The 24,000-nt window shown below is 36.7% G+C and overlaps 2 protein-coding genes across 2 annotated transcripts in view; one reads left to right on the plus strand and one right to left on the minus strand.

Annotated features, from left to right (window-relative positions):
• Positions 1 to 21,544, minus strand: part of UTP15 (UTP15 small subunit processome component) — a 1,055,146-nt gene extending 1,033,602 nt beyond the window's left edge. Inside the window, exon 1 of the mRNA XM_044063945.1 lies at positions 21,353 to 21,544. The gene's annotated coding sequence lies outside the window, so the exon portion shown is untranslated. The remainder of the gene's footprint in view (positions 1 to 21,352) is intronic.
• A 68-nt stretch (positions 21,545 to 21,612) lies between these two features.
• Positions 21,613 to 24,000, plus strand: part of ANKRA2 (ankyrin repeat family A member 2) — a 536,537-nt gene continuing 534,149 nt past the window's right edge. Inside the window, exon 1 of the mRNA XM_044063946.1 lies at positions 21,613 to 21,962. The gene's annotated coding sequence lies outside the window, so the exon portion shown is untranslated. The remainder of the gene's footprint in view (positions 21,963 to 24,000) is intronic.

Raw genomic sequence — 24,000 nt, forward strand, 5'->3', positions numbered from 1 at the left:
GACCACATGCTGCACATAACTCTCTAAAACAGTACAATGCAGCTATGTTACAGACCTGCTAGTGCCTAACAGTACAATGTAGCTATGCTATACATCTGCTAGTGCCTAATGGCCCAAGTCGTGAATGAAAGTGTTCTGGTGATCATTTTACTTACCATATTAAAAACTGCAACCAATTTAATAAATAAACTTAGAGGCTTAACGAAACTTAACTTACTTAGTGACCACAACCAAAGAAAGTACTACATACTTTATTGTATGTCCTCCCCGCGGTTGGGTTGTCATTCAAACGGCATGCGTAAACAGGCGTGCCTTCGTTGAAGGTTGAACATAGAGCTGGCACCTCGGTGTTCGTGAAAATCTACTGCCAATCATTAGCGGACCACAGTTCCGCTATGGCGACCCCTAACCGGGAAAAGCCGAAAGACCAACAACAACTCATGTTTGAATTTTAACCACTTTAATCTGAATTGTAGTAAGTGGTGCTACCTCAAAACTGACTGAACCTAACACTGAAGACGATATTTTCTTAAAATTCACAGAAAAATACAACAGTGCATGTCACAGCTAATATGCACTCTGCTATTCAGTGAAGGGCTAAATAATGACAGACTGACAAACCTGAAAACAGGGTGTTATTTTATCAAATGCAGTTCACACACAAACAAGTGAGCATTAAAACTAAACCTGCTCTGACTTTACCATACCTTAAACTAGTCAGAACCCAGAGAGTTCATCCTGCTCAAACTTTCCAAGTCCTCGCAAAACCACACAAAGACTTGAAAAAAAGCACTTGGTCAAAACCCCTTCCAAAATCTACAGCTTTTTACCAAGTGACACGTCAACTAGCATCACATACTTGCTTTAAAACGTATTACATTTCAAAAATAACTACACTAACTGTGACATCACCTAATTTAAGAAACCACACTACATCCTTCTTGCCTCACAAACTCTCTTCCTTCTCTCACAAAAAATAACTTTCTTAATGTGCACACTGAATTTAATTTTAATGCTAACTGCTCGAGGATGACTTCCTCATTACTGATTTTCCACATCTACCCTACCCTCTGGAACTCTGTAAACTGGAGATTAAATATATTATGACAATGATTAGCAAGAGCAAGTTACTGTTGTTAATTTAACCAGCCTATTATCCTCAAAATATTTTTGCAATTCTCCACAGTAACACACATCGAAAAGAATATGTAGCCTTCTCTTGACCACTACCAGCTGTGTATCTGGACCAATCAAAATGCAGCCATCTTTACCACATTAGACCAGATACTGACAATACAAAGGCAAACCTATTACTCAGACTAATGCAACCGTTTTGCACTGCATCAATAGTGTATTCTTCATGGGTGTTGAATGTGTAATTCTGCATTTTCAACTACACCTTTGGTTCAAGCTATAGCAGATTAACAGGAATTCCCTTCAAAAAGCATACCAACTGCAATTGCCTGCAAACCTTTCATTGTTGCATTATTAACCATCAAACAACTACCATAGCTCAAATTAAAACCAATTAATCAAATCCTTATGATGCTATGTATACGACATACAAAACCTAAAAAGTAATGTTCTTTACTATTTTAGACACAATATATGAATATCTTATTTACCCATTCCTTAAAGCAATGGATATCTGGAGTACTTACATCAATTCACAATGACCTTAACTCAATACAGACGTGTCAACTGAAAAACTTCACCAAAAATTAAACCTCATTTCCTTGGCCTACCCTGAAGAAACTAGCTCCATCACTTTTAACTAAATAATTAACAGTTGCAGCTAGATTAACTTTTCTCACCACAAAAAAGTCCAAAAAGATACTGCAATTTTCTTTACCTCTCTAAAACTAGAAAATACCGGAGACATAAATCTCAACATGGGCCCAAACCATAATCTCAACCTCTTAGCCCATGAAATTTAAAGTCTGATGTAATGGGGGTACAAAGACTCAAAAATAGGGACAGGTTTTAAATATTACTCTTATAAAGCTTACAGTTGAGAGGTAAGGCCCATCCACAAAAAATACATTTCACCGTCCTGTAATCACAGTACTCGAACACCACAAAGGCAATTATGCAGAGGACTAAAACAGGATCATCTAAATGCACAATGCCTCATTATACAATGACCCCCCCCCCATTAATATTCCAAAACGTGCACACTGATTGGTCAGCGTGCACGTTGTAAATCAGAGTTATAGTAATGGAAAACAGTCCAGTCGCCCGGGACTTTTTCCATTAGTATAACTCTTTTTTTTAAACGCAAGATCTCCATTGCTTTTTACAACCTGTCTCGCTATGTTAAACGAGTTTAACATACCGAGACAGCTTTAAAAAAAGCAATGGAGATTCTCCGTTGCTTTTTTTAAAGCTCTCTCACTGTGTTAAACTCGTTTAACAAAGCGAGACAGGTTGTAAAAAGCAACTGAGATCTTGCTTTCTCCGTTGCTTTTGCCCACAGCTCTGATGTACTACGCAAGTATACGCATGCGCAGTACATCAGAACTGCCGCAGAACACCAGACCGCTGCGGAAGGGCAGCAAGGAGGCATTATACAATGCCATTATTTAATATAAGTAATTATTTTTTTCTTAAATAATGTCATTGTATAAGAGCAATAACCCACTTCTGGGTGTGGGTAATATGCTGGATTTACCCATGGTTGTCTTGGTTTGGCCACTCGGGCTTCGCCCTCGTGATCAAACCACACCAACCGTGGGTAAATCCAGCATTACCCACACCCAGGCATGGGTTATTGTTCTAATAACTAATAAGACACATTAGAAGCCTGAATCATACATCATAACCTAGATATTCTATTTACCAGGCAAATCGTGACTGAAGAACAAGGTCTGAACCTTAGCCTTTCTCTAGAATAAATACAAGTTTGTAAAAGTAGAACAGACAAAAAAGATGGGAGGAAGAACTATGTTATTGATCAAAAACATGCAAAATTTAAACCCACAGTAGCAGCAAATAGTCCAGTGATGGTGAACCTTTCGGGCTTGACGTGTCAAAAATTTGAAAATGCCTATCTTGACTCTGCTGGTGTGTTAGCCCCACCACCACGAACAAAAGATAAAAACAATTCTTTACATATTAATTTATTTAAAAAATACAGTCCAATCATGGGTGCTGCAATAGAGAAAATATGCAAACTGATCATCAGGATTAAAATAGTGCACCAAAAACTTACCCTTCTTTTAATAGTAATTTTGAATTGAACTCGAAAAATATGGAATACACTGCATTTGATTTAACATCAATTAATGATGTTTTTGTTACTCAGTTTTAATAGATTAGTGCAGCTTCACATATTTCTTGTATTTTTGTTCAGTTTCTTTGTAACTTGGGTGTTGGTGGATGCTGGTGTGTCACACAAAATGTCTTGGAGTGTCACATTTGACACGCATCTCATAGGTTCGCCACCACTGAAACAGTTCCTCAAAAGAAGATTCCGAACATCACACAATGAGCAATTTTATTAATTATTTATAACTGTAGGTTACATACCCCCATCCACATTAACCTAGTTCAGTAAACAGTGGATGAAATACTAGCATAATATCAAAATATTATGAAGTATCAAAGAAGACATGAAAACAGTCATAATAAACTTAATCGTAACCAATACTTTACTTCACACTGCAAATCATAATTAATTAATAACAGCCCCTACTATGCCAAAGCCCTCTACAATTAAAGATCTACCAAAGGTCCCAAATGAAGCCATATTCTAGGTTATACTTGGTATACTTGGAGACAAAAAAAAATTAGTTTCTGAAGTAAATATAAACTGGACCCAAAAAATGGCAAGAAACCAACCCTACATCAGTCCTGCAATAATTTAATTCAATAATCTTCCCATTAGTATACCAAATAAAATAAAATAAAATAAAAAACCTCTGGAACAAGAGATAACCAAGAAACTTAAGCAACTCATGAAACAGACAAACGTAGAATGGAAAGCAAAGAAAACCTTTTTATCAACAGTTAACAAAATTACCTTTATCAGACTTGGCCAGCAATAATCACCAAGGAAGCAATACTTACCCACTGAAGAAGAAAACAAAACATTGTTGTCTGTCAACAAAACAATTTCTGAAAATAACAATATAGACCCCATACATACACCAAAGCAAAAGTATTTCTGTTCAACACGGAAGCATCTATGAATTTGCAAAATGTGTTTTGTACAAAGATACAATCCTGCCATCCTGATATTCTACCTCAAATAGCATTCCCACCTCTTGGGTCAATTCTACCTTTCCCCACAACAACAAATATGCCCCTACATTTTACTTCTGGATCATAATATATAAATCGGTGCAGCACAATCGCAATATCTATAGTTAGGCTTTACCTCACCAACCACAATTTCTCCCTCTTCTCTGAAGCCATGGGAATCCCTACACTACTTGAAAGACCTGATTAACTTAAACTGCAGTCAGGCCTCAGCTAAGAAAATAACTTGTCAAACAGCATAAATACTTCAAACCAGACTACATTACCCAAGCAACTTGCTCTCTCTCTCTCTCTCTGCTTCTCAACTAAGCGCATCTCCTACAACACTACTTCTCAACTTCAGTCTCCAACAAGTAATTCTTCATTGCATCTTCCCTTTTATTTTATTTTTATTTTTTTTTTTTTTACTTTCAGCTGCTCCACTTAGGGGTCACCATAACTGATGATGTGTTTCTATTTCTTCCTGTCCTCTGCATCTTGCTTTGTCACACAACTGCCTGCATGTCCTCTCTCACCACATCCATAAACCTTAGGCCTTTCTCTTACCTGACAGCTCCATCCTTCTCCCAGGGTCTATATTAGATCAGCGAACGCTGACTGATCGACCTTAAGTGAATGTTCAAAATATCGAAGCAACAGAAACCCGAATTTTATTCCTAGGGAAAGAATTCAGTTGTCCATTTCTGTTGCTTCGGTATTTTCAGTGCTGTGGTGGAAAGTTACGGGTCAGATTCAGGTAAGTGTGCGATTGTGTGGATGGGAGTGTTAGGGTGGGTTACGTGAGTTATGGTGCGGGTTAGGTATGTGTGCAATTGTGTGGACGTGAGGGTTAGGGCGGGTTTAGGTGAGTTAGGTTAGGGAGCGGGTGAGGTGAGTGTGCGATAGTGACGGACCTTAAGGTTAGGGTTGGGTTAAGGTAAGTGGATAGTTAATGGTGTGTGCATAGTTTAGTGTAGGGTTAGGTGCCAGATTTTAGGTGTATGTGTGTGGATTTCCATTTGTTTGGTATGCTTGTGTTGTGTGTATGTGGTTTGGATCAGAGATTTTTTTTCCCTAGGAAAAAAAAAAATCGCTGATCTGACAGTTTGAGACTGTAAGCTTTCGCTTACATAAGGTCGATCAATCAATGTTCGCTGATCTAATATAGACCCCTTCTCCCAATATACTGAGCATCCCTCCTCAGCACATGCCCAAGCCAACACAATCTCGCCTCTCTGGCTTTGTCTCCAAACCGTCCAACCTGATCTGAGCCTCTGATATACTCACTTCCAATTCATTGCATCCTCCCCAAGCATGTATATATCATTGCTGAAAAGAATGTATTATACATTTAAACTCTTTTGTCACCATACATGCAAGACTTCATCAGAATCCTTCCCATAAAAGTGACTTACAATTTTAAAGGCAAGTCATCACAATTACATATAAGCATAGGCCAATAAAAATGTGCCCCAAGTATACATACAATAAGTGAAAGAGCACATTCAATAAAAATGAATTACTCAGCAAGTAAATAACGTACAAAAATAAGTTGATATTGTAAAACAGATGCTCAGTTGTTCAAAAACGTTTCATCACAAAAATCCAACATCCCTGGAAGAAACAAAATTCAACAGAAAGCACACAAGAATGTAAAACAACCCATAAAAAATCAACTCAGATGTAAAAATGTACACATTACTAGTGATGATCACAAAAAATATAAGATTATAATTAACATGTGCCTTAAACTTAATTCTGAATTAAATATTGTGATGTTGTAATTTCAATTAACTTACAACAGCCAACATTCCATTCAAACCAAGTTAATTATTAACATTTAACTTAAAAGTTGCCACCAATAAATAGTTCGCTATTAATCATTTACATTTTTTCAGTCATTTTGGTTTTTGATAGTTGAATAAATTGCTCTTGGTTGCCATGCTGTCGAGTCTCCAAGGTGCCTGGTGTTTTCACATTTAAAAAAAAAAAAAAGTGTCTAAAGAAACACATTTTGAACGAATTAGCAAGTACAGCCTGTTTTCTAAATCATAAGATTCAACATAGCACATTCACTGGAATCTACCTCAGTCACCCCAGCAATGGAAAATGGCTGCCTTTCAGGTACAATCCTCGTTGACTTAAGAGAGAGAGAGTACTTGAAATGAACGGTCAATCTCTCTCTCTCCTAAAGCTAAAATGCGCTAGATTCAGAGGAAGTAAACAGCATGGTTTCAAACTACCTGCATGAAAGATCCTTCTGTACCAATGACCTAAATACCAAGACTGAAACATCTATTAAGAGTTGCTCAAGGATCCATAACTAGGCCCACACATAACTACTAGTCAGGACCGGCCCTTGGTCAACTGGTACCCTAGGCAAAAGGGCTCCACAGCACCCCCCACACCACTTGGTGCCACATCCTGGCATACCTACACCATCCAGGATTACTGGAAAAGCGCCCCTGCTAGTTGGCCTCTGCCTAAGGTCGGCTATGCTACTAGTACACCACAAACATAACACTTCGATAATAAAACCATTCAAGACCATCCACCCTAAAATATCCAAAACATTTAAACCACCGCTGCTCTTAGATCTCAGAAGGAAAAATAAAAAAAAGCTTCAAAGCTCTTCAAAAGACATAAAAGAACTAGTTAAACCAAACTCATTTTTTTCGGACATTGACTTAATATTATTACTGCAAAAGTTAAAACACATTCAAATATCTGTGAAACCCACTGGATCCAACACCAACCTTTAGACCTTATCCAGACCAAATTATTGATAAGCTAAAAAAAAAAAAAAAAAAAAAAAGCATACAGCATGTTACTCCATTATCAACCACTTCAGAGTTCTGAAATGAAAATCTCTTGTGATTTAAGTTCTTATCCAATGCACTATTGGTGTATGTGAGGGACATCTATGCATGGACAGAGGGGAAGATGGTCAGCCCTGCAGTAATGCAAAAGTACTCATGTCACCACCAGGCGTTTGCTTTAAAATGTGTTCCTGTTGCCAGAATGCAAGCAGAACCATATAGCACCCTCATAAATTTGGAGTAGAGATCAGAAATCTCAAGCATAACAATGATTTAAAATGGAATCTAAATAAAATCCACTTATGGGAAACGGGAACAGGTCTCATGTTCAATTAAAACGAAATATAAGGTTTTGTAGTATGAACTCCACAAAGAATTGCTATTCGAAATGAGTGGTCAAGAACTTGTAGCTGTAAAACAGATTAGGGATCTTGGGACAATCACTTCAAGTCCCACATACAGGTCATTAAGGTTAGAGGCATGAAAATGACTGGGTTAATCTTTGGTACAATGGATTAAAAGGAACCCAAACAACTTAAAGGCATTACAACATGAAGACGACCCATTATGGAGTACATTTTAATATTCTGCATTCTATCCATAATAGACATTGCAACTATCAAATGGATACAACACTGTTTTACAACAGTACCCCCAGATGTGCAATAGCAAGGCCTGCCCAAACCCCATCCATCAGGCTGCCCACATAAATAAACATGAAGATGGCGAGGAAGTCCGTATAAATACTCATTTACTACAGGCATGCAGTAAACATTCAACTTTTTGTTAGGGCAATCTCTCCTTATTTGTGCATCCTTTAAGCTCTATTATTTTGTCTACAGTTATCGTGCAGAAACTGTTGAGAGGCATACCCTCAAAACAACTGCAGTTTAAATTAAAAAAAAAAAAAAAAATGGATCAACCAGTTGCCCAGCATAATTGTTTGTACTTTTCTAAATTTATCTTCTCACTAGATGCAGTCTTATCTAGATAGAAGTACGTAGCATACAGGTACCATTTCTGATTGTTTATATAGACAAGTACAGACTGGTTGCTGATAACTGAACCCAGGTTCTATAAGCTACCCTACCCCCATTTCCACCCACTCCCACATTCATTTGATTTATACACTATCCTCTGCGGTGACACCCCTCTATGCCACCTCACTTCCTTCTCCTGTCAACTTACCCCTTTTAGCCACCCGACTTCCTCTACTATAACCATTCCCCTTCTCCCGCTTCACTTCCTCCATATTACACTCAAACATTACTACTTATTTCTAGAATTCTACTCTCTGTTGTAGCATTTGTGAATACGCAACTATTTTTATTCTCCTTACCAAAACTATCACATCATGCTTATTTCTACAGCTAGTTTTCCAAACCATATCAGTAATATCTGTGCCACTTTGGATATGCTCATAACCTTCGCTGCTACCTCCTATCAATGTTCTCTCTCACTAACATTTCATACACCTACTCTTTCCTATCCTCTCACCTCCCACTCTCTCAACAGCTCCATCTCTGTTTCCACACTAACTTCAACTTATTTAAAGTCAAGCTATTCCCTCTGCCTACTCACCCACCAAACATCAAATCAGTCTGTTACAGAATTAACTATATTTCTTCTTGTAAGCTACTCCTTTTGAAACGGTTTGATGTTCATCCTAATCTTGGACCGATTTCCTACACATTTCCTCCAGCTTCCCCTTAACCACCCAAATCAACCCCTCTGTAAATGGTTATCAAACTATCACACTTCCTCACACTAATAGCATATCCACAACATCCAAAACATCATGAACAAAATCTCCCCTCTCCATGCTTTGATATCTCAATACTCCCCCAACATTCTATGTCTCTCTGAAACCTGGCTTAAGCCTCAGATTTCCAACAATGAAATCCTACCACCAGGTTATAGTATCATCCGACAAGATTGGACCAAAAGAAAGGTGGAAGTGTTGCCATAATCTTTTCCGATCAGCTCTCCCTCCAACCCCTTTCAGTCTCAACTTCTGAGTTTCTCCCTGCAGAAATTCTCATAGCCAACTGTGACTTAAATTCATACAAAAAAATTGCCATTATCTCCATCTACATACCCCCCTGGTAATAATACTCCTATCCTTGAACACTTCGCCTGAGTCCCCCCCCTCTCTATCCCTATGAAGCTGTTATTCTGGACAACGTAAATAGACTGGATGACCATCAATATCAAGTGTCCTCACTCAGCTATTGACCTCTTTGGTTTCACCCAGCTAATCTCCAACCCAACTCGTGTAAATAAACACACTAACGCTACCTCCACCTTATTAGATACTCATTTCTAAACCCAACCTCTAGCATAACCCTTCTACACTGCCAGATACCCTCAGTGACCATTCTACCTCTATTGTCAGATGTTCTCCCCAGTTTCACAAACCCCAACAATATAGAGGGGCTGCTGTAAACTCTCAGGCTTCAATGCTGAAACTTTCAAGAACCTCCTATCGTCTTATAACTGGGCCTTCCTCTATAATCTCCCTCCAGATGATTCAGTCCTTGCCTTTAACAATTTTTTTCTCAACACACTACTTCCTAGCTCCCTTAAGGAAAATAAGTGTCAAAACTCTCTCTTCCCCCTAGCTAACACGAACCAGCAGAGCCCAAATGAATCAGTGCGATTATGCTTGGAAAAAATGGATAAGTCCAAATCTCCCACTGATTTCCAAAAATACAGTGAGTTACATAACATATGCAAAAAAATATCATCTCAAACAAACAAAACTATTTCAACAACCCACTCAACAACCCACACTCCCAATTCCCAAAAATTCTGGCAAAATGTAAAGTTGCTATAACCCAGGTCCCAAGCACCCCAAACCCCCTGCCCTAATAGCTCTGCTTCTGAAACTGCTACAGTCTTAATTCCTACTTCATTAACTCTATTCATAATCTTAAAAAAATATATAGCAACACTCTCACCCCCTACCACTATCCATTCCTCTAATTTTACACTTAGACCTGCCCCCACAACTTATAAAGTCCTCTCTCTCCAAACTGTTCGTCATCAGCATATAACCTCAGCATATAACCTACCTTCCCATTTCCTGAAAATTGCTGCCAGTTCCATTGCTCTCCCCATCTCCACTTTGATTAACAGATCCATCAGGGAAAACATTGTCCTCAACATCTGGAAACAATTCAATATCATTCCTTTACATAAAGTAGGAAGCTAAACTAACCCTTCCAGTTTTAGACCCATTGTTATACTATCTCCACTATCAAAAAACAAGTGCATTCACCAACAACTCGTTGATTACCTTGTTAAAAAAAACCTTCTAACCCCCACACAAACTGTCTTTCACCCTAAACAGCACTCCTTCTGCCCTGACATCCTTTTACTAACACAATAGCCATACCTCATAACTTACTTGTCTCCTGCGTACTTCTCGATTTATCCAAAGCCTTTGACAAAGTCTCTCATAGTATACTTCTAGCTAAGCTAGAATCTTTCAGTATCTCTAATTCTACTCCTCCTGGTGCTCTAGCTATCTTACTAACAGACACTAAGCTGTGAAATGGCAATCTAAGCTCTCCTCCTATGTACTCTTAACTTGGGTACCCCAAGGCTCCATCCTTGGACCCCTACTATTTAACATTTTCATCAAAGTCCTTCACTCTGCTTGTCCACTCTCAGCTGTTACTCAATATGCCGATTCCACAATCATCTCCTGCTCTGAAGATATCACTCCCCTCCATATCCTTACCCAAGAATCTCTTCACTCTTGAAAACTGGGTTTAACTCTAACCAACTTATACTTAAACCCAAGAAAACAAAACTTATTTTATTCCTTCCAAAAAACATGCAACATCACAAAAACACCTTCTCTGTCTCCTCCCTAAACAATACAACATCTCTACTGAACCCCACACTAAACTCTTAGGTGTCGTAATTAATGACCACATAAGGTTCGATCGACATATTCAGCAAAGCATAAAACACACCAAAAATTAGGCCACCTATATAGACATAAAAAATTCCTCACCAATTCCTCCAGACTCTCCCTAGCACAAGCCCTCCTACTTCCAACTCTGCTTTGTACTGTCTCCTTATATGCATTCCTCCAAACTAATATCATCACTGAATTAGAACATACATATAACAAAGTTGCTAGATTCGCTGCTAACTTACAATGTCGCACTCATCACTGTACAGATCTAAAAAACCTGCATTGGCTTGAATTTCAGCACATACTACTCCCTCAACTGACCCTAGTTCATTCAGTCTGTCACATACCATCATCCTGTCCTTCCCTCTCCACTCTCGTCTAGCCATACATCCCAAACTGTGCACAGCACCAGTTACAAGTCAGCAAATGCAATACTAATATTGGTAAACTACTCTATAATCATTCTGTAGCCTCATCTTGAAATAAGTTACTTCTATATGTCAAGACTATCATTGACCCCAATGACTTTAAATCTGCCCTAAGAAACAACTTCTATTCATCCTGGACCTGTCATTGTAATGACCCAATATAACTGCAATGCTGGCTCCTACCTAGCTACCCACTTGGATAGCCTTCTTCACTTATTGTCTTAAGCAAAGGCTATTCCTCCTCACGTTTTCACCACTTTCTCCCTTCTTTTCTCTTTCTTTCATGTTACACTTTTTAAAACTCTCCCTACTTTATTAAATATAAATGGGTTGATAGCTTGTTACTCTCTTCATTGTATTACTGGGTCTCAGTTTTCCTCTTTTTTTACTCTCCTTGTTAATTTTTTGTATAATTCATTTTGTAACTTGAACTACTTCATACATTGAACTACTTTCATCTTTTGTATATGGATACTGTGATTTTAAATTGTACCTGCCTTGCAGCTTTTCTTCTCGGGTCTCCGCTGAAAATGGCCTTCTGCTCAGATGGCGTAACCCGGTTAACAAATGTCAATAAATAACAGAGCGCAACACGTTACCCCTCTTAGAACTACTGACTATTATAGAGAAGGTGATGAATGCCATATAATAAATGAGAATAGTAATTAATTTAAATGTGTATATAAAACTTAATAAAATATACAGTAAGCTATAGTAACCCAAATGTTAATGTTCACAGCAAACGATCATGACATACGAAGTACAGTACAAGTACAGTTAGCACAGTGGGTTAGGGCATGTACTTCATAACAAAAGCACTTGCTGGCAAAATAGAATCTTTTACTTTAAATATGTTGTATAAGAGGGACTGCTCAGAGTGTATTATTTTCTTCTTTATATCTTTTTTCACTGCTTTTTAACGTTCTCACTGCCTATCAGGCAGATTTCATTTTCTCTTTATTGTTCTCCCTGCATCTGATGGAATAGTTTTCTATTTCCCTTCCTGCAATGTTTAAAACATAAACAATTTGAAACCGATCTTTTCAACTTCTTACTTCAAGAGTTTGTGGCAAAGACATTCATGTATCCATCTAGCTCACAAATATTACTTTTTTCCCCTACGCTTTTAGCAGGAGGGTCAGCCACCCTGTACCCCCGTGTATATAAATACAAATACACAAACTCCAAGATCGCACTACTTTGAGGAAGTGGGTAAACATTAGATAATGACTATTCGTGATGTCACAGGCATGTCTGCATGATGCGTCAATCATGCATCATTTGCATGCTACATTATAACCATTAGGCATGTCGATCACTGTGGCCACATCCATTCCTGCGTGAAACTGCTAGTGGGTACTGATGTAAAACATTGCCAGATACACTAAAAAGAATTAAGTTTATGAAAAATTTAAAGTATGAAGAAATATTAAAACATCTAAATCTTTACAGCATCAGTTACAACTTAGTAAAATGTAAATTGTGCCTAGCATTTAGAGTTTCTAGAAGAAATAAAAAAGTGTTAAGGGAAGAGCTTTGTCTTTCATTAAAAGATCAAGTAGTTGGAATAAGAAAAAGAGAAAACTTGACCAGAACAAAACTTAACAGAACCACAAGAACACTTCAACCAGTATAATAACCACAAACTAAACCAAAATACTGGTGATGGCACGAGGAACGAAACAATAACCAAACTTCTTTAGTGTATACTTTATTACTTTCATCTTGCGACTTCTTCAGAACTAAAAACCACACTTAAAAACTTCCATACTTATATATACACACTCATTAACACTTCATTACATCACACCATTACCAATCTCCATTTAAAGTGCCTCAGTGAAATTTTTAAAATCTTAAACCTATAAAAACATTTATTTATTTACATACAATTTCCTATATTTCAAAAAACATTTATTATTAACTTCATTCAGTCCTGGTGTTCTACCTGCTTGAAGCTGTATCTACCACCAGGTTTCTCTTTGTTCTAAAAAAATTTCTTAAAATCACCTCCCCTTACGTCTAACTTAACTACTTCTAAGACTGAAAAAAGAAAATTTACATGTCCTGCACTCAACTGTGTGCCTATACAAGGTGCTTTTTTGATCTCTGTTTTTAATATTATAATAATGCTCTCTCATCCTTTCATTAACGATCTAGTAGTTATTCCTACATAAAAACTAGAACATTCACTGCACAAACAAACACACTACTCCTTTTGTTTTACAGGTGGCATGCCCTGGTACTTTTATAGTGCTAGGATAGCTTAAAAATAAATGGTCCTTCCAATATATATCTGCAGCATTCACACTTGAACATACCTTGCTTTTTCTGAGTGTACAAAATATTTGGTGTATACTTAGTGTAATCCCTTTTAAACAATGTTTTTCAAATTATAAATATAAACAAAACTGGGTTTACTACCTACAAACTCAAATGTCTGTTTCCTTCTAAAATCTTCCAGTTATTTTCTATTATTGTCCTGATTTCTTTACTGTTTACTGACATTTCCAGATTACAAGTAACTCTATGCTGTTGTTTATCTCCCCTAGTTGTTACATTAGTTCTAAAAGGTGCCTTTAATATGGGGGCATATTTCATATCTTTTACTATAAATTTCGTCTACTAATTTACCAAGTTCACTTTTATTATACCCTCTAGCAATAAACATCTCACATATTTTTGTAAATTCTTCTTTTGTAACTTAAATCATTACTGGTCATACGGCTTCACATTATTAAGTGACCTTTTGGCATTTTTTTCTCAAACAGTGGATGATTAAGATGTATTTTACTTTCAAAATACATTTGTTTCATTCAAATATAAATTAACATCCAAAAAGTTTACATTTATTCCTTTGTCTCCCAAAGTGAACCTCAGAAATTCAGATTTAACATGAACCATATTTGCAAAAATTACTGTATTATCACCTTCTACAATAAAAAACAAATCTACAAATCTGGAAAATACTCAAGCGTAATCAACAACTATTGCAACAACCAAAAATCACAAATTACGTTACAGAAAGGATGTATTGGAACCGCTCTGTATTCCAACCACTTTATTCACATAAAATCTCAGACATTTAGCGCTTTCATCCACATCAAATGTGGACTTCTTCAGAATGTCCGATATACTAACCACAAGTCCTTAAATACATTACTATTGGCGCCAAAACCACAAATTAAGATCAATCTAAAATATTACAGGTTAAACATTTGTTGAAATATGCATTGTTGATTGGTAGCCCTTTTATGTTGTTGTGTCTTTCGGCTTTTCCCGGTTAGGGGTCGCCACAGCGGAACTCCGGTCCGCTAATGACTGGCACTTGATTTTTACGTACCGAGTCGCCAGCTCTGCCGCACAATCTTCAACGAAGGTACACCCATTCATGCATGTCTCCATGCAAAAGACGCTCTAGCTGAGAATCGAACCAGGCAGCGTCTTACTGTGAGGCGACAACGCTACTGCAGCACCACCACCGCAGTGATTTGTAGCCCTTTAATACTAGTTAATTTTTTACCACATACATCCATGTCCCATTCAATACATTTCCTTTGTCAACACCCGTTCTCGATTGACTACCAGTTTGTGCATTAAAATTGTATCCTTCATCTTTTTTGAAAAAATTCTCCAATTTTTTTTAGAATAGTCCTGACCATCAGCGTTAACAGTGATCTAGGTCTTGGTACCAAGACCTGAACTATGTCTTAAAGTACCTTTGTCCACGTTTGTGTTGTGTACTGATGCTGCATAAGTTCTCCCGACCATGTTCTTTTTCGGCTTGGTACCAATACGACGGTATTCCTCATCGAAGTTGGAGAAGGAAAAATCAAAAAAGTGAAATCCTTGTCAAGCATCTGACTAGTAACACTAGCCTCGGAATTATGTGTCTTATCCACCAAATCATTGGTAGCAGGTAAATCTCTGCCACCTCCTTGTCCATTAGGCATTTCAAATTCAGACACACTCACTGCTGACGTGTTACGTACAGCACACGATGGAAAAGTTTGTAGTACGTTGGAGCCCGGCTGGGAAAACAGCTCTATAAGGCACGTAATATCTCCCTTCAAAGTGGAAATCTCCGATCTGAATCTCAGAAATGCTTCCCGTTCAATCAGGGTAGAAACAGACAGTCCATCTGATACATCCATATCGCCAACCAGTAAAATACTCAAGCGTAATCAACAACTATTGCAACAACCAAAAATCACAAATTACGCTACAGAAAGGATGTATCGGAACTGCTCTGTATTCCAACCACTTTATTCACATATCTTGGACATTTAGCGCTTTCATCCACATCAAATGTGGACTTCCTCAGAATGTCCGATATACTAACCACAAGTCCCAAAATACATTACTATTGGCGCCAAAACCACAAATTAAGATTAAACAATCTAAAATGTTAATTGATTAACAGCACGATTAGGTTAATGGATTTTTTTTTAACAAACAAGTATTTAACATACAAGTATTATTTAGTATTTATATTGTACTGAGAATCTGAGTTGATTAACTTTACACCAATTTTAGTAGTTATGTAGCCCTTTATGAGATATCAATTATATGCAGCAACTGATCAATTTATTGAGTTTAAATGCATTCATATATATTTTTAATACATTTTAAAGTTGTTTTTACATATCAAAAAACTGTTAATTAACATTTTAGATTGATTGTTTAATTAATCTTAATTTGTGGTTTTGGCACCAATAGTAATGTATTTAAGGACTTGTGGTTAGTATATCGGACATTCTGAGGAAGTCCATATTTGATGTGGATGAAAGCGCTAAATGTCTGAGATTTTATGTGAATAAAGTGGCTGGAACACAGAGCAGTTCCGATACATCCTTTCTGTAGCGCAATTCGTGATTTTTGGTTGTTGCAAATCTATTGTAATAACACATTAAATATTTCAGACTTCTTTCAATACTGTACATTCCCACTATCCCATTACTATATTAGCAAAAGATGGTGAAGCAGGTGACCCCATCTCTACACCTTTCAACTGTTTAAAATATTTTTCAAACATAAAAAAACTGTTGTCCAATAAAACATCCAATACTTCACAGTACAAAACATGCTGGAGGAATAGGTTCCTGACCCAGAGTCTCCCCATACTCTGGAATAGACTGCCCATACATGTCAAGCAGAGTACCTCCTTGGCCCTCTTCAAAAGGAACCTTGACGACTGGATGGAGACATTATTTAGAAAGTTTCCCACATATTCTATACCTGATTCATGTGGTACTTCAGTAAAAAGTGACATCTATTGTAAAAATAATATGTTTGTCGCTTTTAAAATCAAAACTAGTGAGAAAGATTCTCAATTTATCCAAGAAGTCCCACGAATCTTTAATATATGATTTCAGTCTTTGTATTATAGGATTTAAAACAGCATCCAACACTAAGGCAATTCCTTCAGTAATATAGTTAGGAGAAGAGACTATGGGTCAAAGTGGGTGGGTGGGGGTCCTTGTGAATTTTTGATATTCCAAACAAGGTCTCAAACAAGGTCTCAATAGTAGGTTTTTCTATCACACAAATGTTCTCATCTGCTAATCTGCTGATATTCTTCCATATTACTTAACATTTAACAATGTTAACATACTGGTCAGAATTCATTACTACTAATCCCCCTCCCTTATCACTTCTGAGTTTCTGATTTTTTTTTTTTTTATTTCCATCAAACTTTTTCTGGTACTTTTCTGTTATAGGGGCAACAAGTCTAATGAGCTGTTGGAAGGTTAGCACGTGGTCGCAAAGATCGTTCTGCTGCCACTGACATGGGAACAGCCTTCACTTTTTCCTGAGAGATTTCGACTTCAAATTGTGGACAAAAAAAGGAATAATGGCACTTTTTTTTTTGAGAGACTGTATCCCATTTGCATTCTAAAAGACAAACTCCCTTACTCTTAAAGGACATCAGTGAAGGTAACAGTTTTAGACAGACATCATCGAAGGTGACATACTTTTCATAAAGCAGGCAATTTAACTTTGCCAGAAGTTTGTAACCCTTGACTCCTTCTTAATAATACCCTCCCAGAGTTCAAGCCTACTGCCTAAATTCATTGTACTTTCTTTCTCTGATAAAACGTGGAAGAGATTAGCAAACAAAACACATATGCACCATTTTGTCTTTGTAATTACAGTTACAAAGGTGGAAGGTTTTGAAGTATATTGAACCAACCTGTGACATTATAAAGTTTGTCTCCGTATACTTGCGCGGCATGGTTTCAGAGTGGGTGGCTATCCTAATGCTGTATTTAAATGATCCAGACATTGATAATGACAAGTACTACTTTATAAATTACTATTTTACAAAATATTCTTACCTCCCATATTTACTGCTACTGGCAACAGTGCTAATACTATGGTGTCTGGTAAAGTTCGTAAGCAGGAGCATTAACAACATTAGGCAAGTTTGATAAAACACATTTCCTGATAAATTAAGTACGCAAATCATCTTCCTCCATTTAACAGAGAAAACCTTATCTTATGGATCATTGTGACTGCATGTCAACCTTCCAACAGCTCATTAGACCTGTTGCCCCAATAAAGGAAAAGTACCCTTTTTCTTTCATCAGTTGTCATGTTAAAATATTTATAACATTTACTTTTTGCAAATACAACTCTAATTTCAGTCTCACAGATGCTTTCAAACACTTTCAATGTATTCTGCAGGGTTGGAGTAAAACGAAGGTTTTACAAACTTAGAAAACTTGTCTGCACATTATGTAATAAAAAATTCAAATTTAACCTTCTAGTATATTGTTTCAGTTCCAACAAAGTTCGTACACAGTCCACCCTTTTTGTGGGCACAAAATTAAGTCCCAGAGACAACACCTCAATATGCAATGAAATTAAATGAAAAATCAGAGAAGTTAAAAATGCAAGTGTTGTCATTACCATTTGTATTGAATTGTCCGTTGATCATCCGGAAAGTGTTGACTCCCTGGTTCTCATGGCCCTCGTTTTCACCCCTCTCTTTTCATTTTGAAATAAAAAAGTTTTAGGCTTCGCTCCATTCATTTAAGTATTCCTTCATGATTAACGAAGGAAGTATCAGTTTCCCCTCACCATTTCTGCTCCTCTTAGGCTAGCTTCATTTGAAGTACTGGGATGTACTTCTAGAATTACCACAAGAAATATTCTGTATATTCTGCCCCCACGGAATCGTCGTACCCGATTGGTTAAGAGAACTGTCAGTCATTGTTTTACTCATAGAAGTATTTAAACAAAGGTAGCGTTGTCACCTCACAGTAAGACGTTGTCCTGTTCGATTCTCAGCTAAAGCGTCTGTGTGGAGACATGCGTGAATGGGCGTACCTTCGTTGAAGGTTGTGCATCAGAGCTGGCAACTCGGCATGTAAAAATCTACTGCCAATCATTGGCGGACCGGAGTTCCGCTGTGGCGACCCCTAACCAGGAAAAGCCGAAAGACACAACAACTGTTAGAACCAAAACTCTTCTCATTGTCATTTTTGTTTTTAACCATAAAGTGAAAATAAGCTGCTGAATTTTCATAAGCAGCTATCTCTCTCACTAACTTATTATGTTTACGTGTAATAATTGTTCATGTTGTTCAACATCACGAAGACAAGGAGAGTAATAGACATTCTTACTGCTTTGAATATATAACTACTGATCTAATTTCATATCAGCTCTTAAGATTATCCAGAATCTTATTACTGTCTATTAACAATGCTAGCAATTTTAAGCCAGCCTGGTTGAAGAAATCAACCAGAACAATATAAAAAGAGAGTCAGTCACATTAATTACATTACGGCATTTGAAAAAGTCTCAGTCCTTTAGGTACTATTTTCAGTTCAAGACATCTCTCCAGATATTTATTCTGAGTCCACACTTCTATATTTTTTCAACAGTTTGAACATTTTCTCACAGGATTCTTTATATTCATTATTAATTCCAGACATGGTATTAAAGCTAGAATTAAAAAAAATGGATCTTGTCTGTTATTAAGAGCTGAAGCAACATCAACATACTGAGTATTTTCATGCTGTTCTTGTTCAAGATTATTTACCTGTGATACTGGCCTCTGTATTCTGGTACATTCAATAACTCTCTCTCTCTATCATCTTCAGACCTGTTAGCTCTTCAGGTCTGCTTGTGCAAAACAAAAGCGGTGGTGCATACTTGTGCAGTAGATGTTCTAGTTTGTGTGTAGGAATGACTACTAGATCGTTACATGAAAGGGTGAGAAGACATTATTACAATATTAAAAATAGAGATAAAAAAGCACCTTATATAGGCACACATTTGAGTGAGGGACATATAAAAAATTTCTTTGTTCAGTCTTAGAAATAGTTAAGGTAGATGCAAGGAGAGGTGATTTTAACATTTTTTTTAAATAAAGAGAAAACATGGTGGCAGATACAACTTCAAGCAGATAGAACACCAAGACACAAAGTTATTAAATATTTTTTGAAATATAGGAAAGTGTATGTAAAAAAAAAAGTTTTTATAAGTTTAAGATTTGAGGCACTTTAAATGGAAATTGGTTAACAGTGTGATGTAACGAGATGTTAATAAGTATAGAAGCTTTTAAGTGTTTTTTAGTCCTGAAGTCGCAAGATGAAAGCAGTGAAAATAAAGTATACACTAAAGAAGTTTGGTTATTATTTCGTTCCTCCTGCCATAACCAGTATTTTGGTTTAGTTAAAAACTTAACAGAACTAAAAAAATTACTTCCCCCAAGGATTAGGGAATAAGAAACTATAATTTTTTTTAGACGTAAACTTTACAATTATACTGGGAAGAACTACTTGTATAATACTCAAGAGACTGCTTCATTAAAGAGCAAGTCGCTCAAAGGCAAGCAAAGGATTAACTATGTAACTGACTGCCTGGATAAAAGCTCCCCCCTTGAAACAGTAAATGTCTGCCCGAGAGAAGGTCTAATGATCTGCAAGCATGGGGGGTGGGGGGGGACTACAATTTCACTCTTAATAACGTAAAACAGTTTTCCTTTTCATCACCTTTGAACCAAGTATAAGGATTACAATGAAACATGCTAAATGACTGCCTGTCCCTGTCTATTTTCTACTATTAGTACTTACAGTCCAGCTTCCACACACTATATTCTTGTACATAAAAATAAAGCGAAGGTAAAATTATTTCCTTAAATTTTAGATGCTGACAATGACAACTCATTTTTCTTCAGAAACCAAAACACCAGTAGACTAGAACCATTAAGAAAACTTCACACATTTTCAAGAAACGTACACCTGTAGCCGTTTCATAAATACTAGCAAATACTATTTGATAGGAATCTACTACTGTTTTTCACTTACTATAACGTTTAACTTGCTGTGATACAACCTACCTACAACTCAAACTCAATTCTTCATTGTACTGCCACAAACTGGACTTTCGTTCTTTCTTGCAAACAGGTATTTTCGGCGTATTTAAATACTTTAACTTCCCTATCATCAATGATGTCACGTCAAAACATTTAAATAATGCAATGCAGTCAGCTGCAATCTGAACTTCTATGTATCAAACTTTGCTTCTCCAACCAGGTCGTGGCTGAATGGATCATTCGACCAGTCCAACTACCCAATTATTTAAAAATATGTACAAAAAGAGCCAATGACTGCTTTCCTTAAACAAAAGCAAAAATCAAACAATGACAAAACATACGTGAAAGACATTTCAGCTTAAGATAATACAAATAGACAAACAAGTTGCTATGTAAGCTGGATCTGCAGCTAAAAGAGAAATGTGCCAACAAATAACTAAGCAATGTTCACTGACTTGCCAACATATCTCTCCCTTTAGTTCTACTGAAAGCTGCAATTTCTATAATCAACAACTCTAAAGCATTTGCTGCAACATAAAAGTGTGTCGAGAAACAAATTAAGTTGATAAATCGCAAACAGGGAAAACATTAAGAAAAACACAATTTAATTTACCTGGCAAAACACTAGACTTATAAATCCATTTAGATCCTAGAATAAATACATCCAAAATATTACATATGCACAATACAGACACGAAAAAAACAATCAGAAGTAAAATACTATTAAAAAGTAGTAGTTAAAACAAAACAGAAAAATCATGCGGCTTCCTATCACTACGCTACCATCTTACAAAAGTACTTCCGGTTTAAGATGTCAACCAACTTTATTGCTTACTAGGTAACTTCCATTTAAACGGAAATAGTAATGGGATACTAGAACAGTGGGTTGAAATAACAACTGTCTTGTACAAGGTAGTGATTGTGTGTTCGACTCAGTGATTTTGTTTTGTATTTGTATATGAGACAGTGTTCAGCTTGAACTTTCAAAAGCTTATGCGACAAACAATATGCTTCAACCAGTTTGGAGAGCGTGTCTTTTTGCGTGTTTTATTTATGTCTGTAGGAGAAAAGAAGCTGACAGCTTCATGTTTTAGCAAAGCTGTGTATGTCAATTTTAATGGATGCAGTACCGGTTACCGATGCTTCAAACGTGTATGTTTTGGCTTTATTGGACTTTTTTGGATTGGCAACAGATGCTAGATGTTATATCGAGTCATCCATTGGTAATGGTTTAGTTATTTTTATTTATTTATGTTCCCTCCTAATAGATCTGTATAATCTATTTCGGTCCAGTTTACGTCAGTGAAAGTACTGGCATTTGTGTGCTCTTTCTTCTCCACTTGTTCTGATTTATTTTTATCAACGGTGTAGAGGTATTTACCTCCTCGTTTTTTCCAGGAAATATAATTCTCAACTGTCCAGATTTTGTCTTATATTTTTGGTCCTTTCCTTATAAAATGTGTAGTTTTCAGGTAAACTGCTGGACATTGACGTCTCTAAATAGTCAAGGCATTTGAGCTTCAGCCTTTGTATTCCTCAGAAAATGCATGCTAATACAAAACCTGTTATACAAATTTCTAAGTTTACGAGAGTAATATCTGTCATTTTTTGATCGTTGTGTCCCCATTTTGTTTGGCTTTGTTCAGATATCTTGTGCTAAGAGCATGAGAGGTATGGTTGGTGGTGGAATTTTGTCCTTTCGTTTATTATGTTTGCAACTAGTCTGAATTAAATAGTAAATGGTAAGGAATTTTGTAATGTTTTGATTTGGATGCATTTTCAACGTCCGTCTCAATGGAATGCACCGCTAGTAATTTATTTTTATATTTTTGATATCATTTGTGTTTTTTACTGATCGAAACTACGGTAGTGTTTTACATCGAATGACCAATATATGTTATATGTAGACAGTCAAGTGTCCGATCACTACAAAATACATTTTTAACTGATTGAAATTAGTGAGATGAAACTGTGTGGATAATGAACGTCAGGTATGGAATCATGACAAGTGATAGCGAGTTCAGTCTTTGTAATTTAATCGTACAGCAGGTACCGCTAAGTCGTGTATATCACTATTAGGTGCTGTAGCATGCAGGAACGCACTCGCCACTTGTTCTTTGTGAAGAATACTCTTCACATATAAAGTACAAAAGAGTAAGTAAACTTACTAGAAAGGTAGATGTTCAAACAATCGCCTCTGCAGTAGTCTAAGCTGTATGAGTTATAGCCTACCTAGCCCCATACTGTTAGTTTTACAATTAAAGTTGTATTATTCTGTGTGATTATTACTGTTTTCCTTACTGGTTTGCATCCATGCATCCAAAATACTACAATCTCTCTCTCTCCTGCTTTTTTCCCTTGTTGTCACTATTATCATTTTCCACTTTGAACTATATCTCTCTGCTTACGTTGTTTCACAGAGGCAGAGTTGCACTCTGTAGCCAGTGTCTTCTTTCATGCCTAAGCTGCTGCTGAATCAAATTTAAATCGACTGATTTGCCCGTTTTACTTTCTAGCCTACTCTAACCTTTGGATAGTTGCTTGTCTTTCACCAGGTGTGGTACTTTGAGATCAGAACCAAGTCTTTGTAACAAAAAAAAAAAAAAAACTACCAGTTTTGTTTTCCTTTACTTCCAAATCCTTGTGTCAGTAAGTACCCAAAATTACCTGTGCCACATATCTTTTGGCTGCATTATGTTTTGCTCTGTCAGCACACCATTGCCTGATGCAAAAACTGTATCTACTCCAGTAGCCTTTTTTAGGAATGCAGCACTGGATTATATTTGTGCTATGGCTAAATTGTCCTCAGCAAATACCTTCTGTAAAGCATTATAAATTGGGCCTAATCACTACACTTTGATCTTCTTTTGGGTCTACCATTATCAAGGGTCTAGCTCCCTAGGGGGTACCCCCAGTAAGGAAAGTTTGGAACTCTTGAGGTGAACAGAATGGACCTACTCTTATTAAATATCAGCTATGTGCTTACATCTTACCTCTCAGTCTCTTAAAGCAACAAATCTGGACAAAGCTATAAATAAAAGTGGGACAAAGGCCAAAAATAGGGACAATTTTAAATACTGCTCTTAGAAACTTAGAAAGTTCATAGAATAACAGATTTTGCATTAGCATAAATTTTCTGAAGGGTATGAAGTTTGAAGCTTAAATGTATGTCATTATTTTCTAACTTCATCTATAAAGTTTTCCATTAATTTAACAGAAAACCACAATTTTATGAAAAATGGACCAAAAATATGAGGCAAA

Source organism: Protopterus annectens, chromosome 2.part2, assembly GCF_019279795.1.
Source record: "Protopterus annectens isolate FY-2018-M chromosome 2.part2, PAN1.0, whole genome shotgun sequence".
Lineage (NCBI taxonomy): Eukaryota > Metazoa > Chordata > Ceratodontiformes > Protopteridae > Protopterus > Protopterus annectens.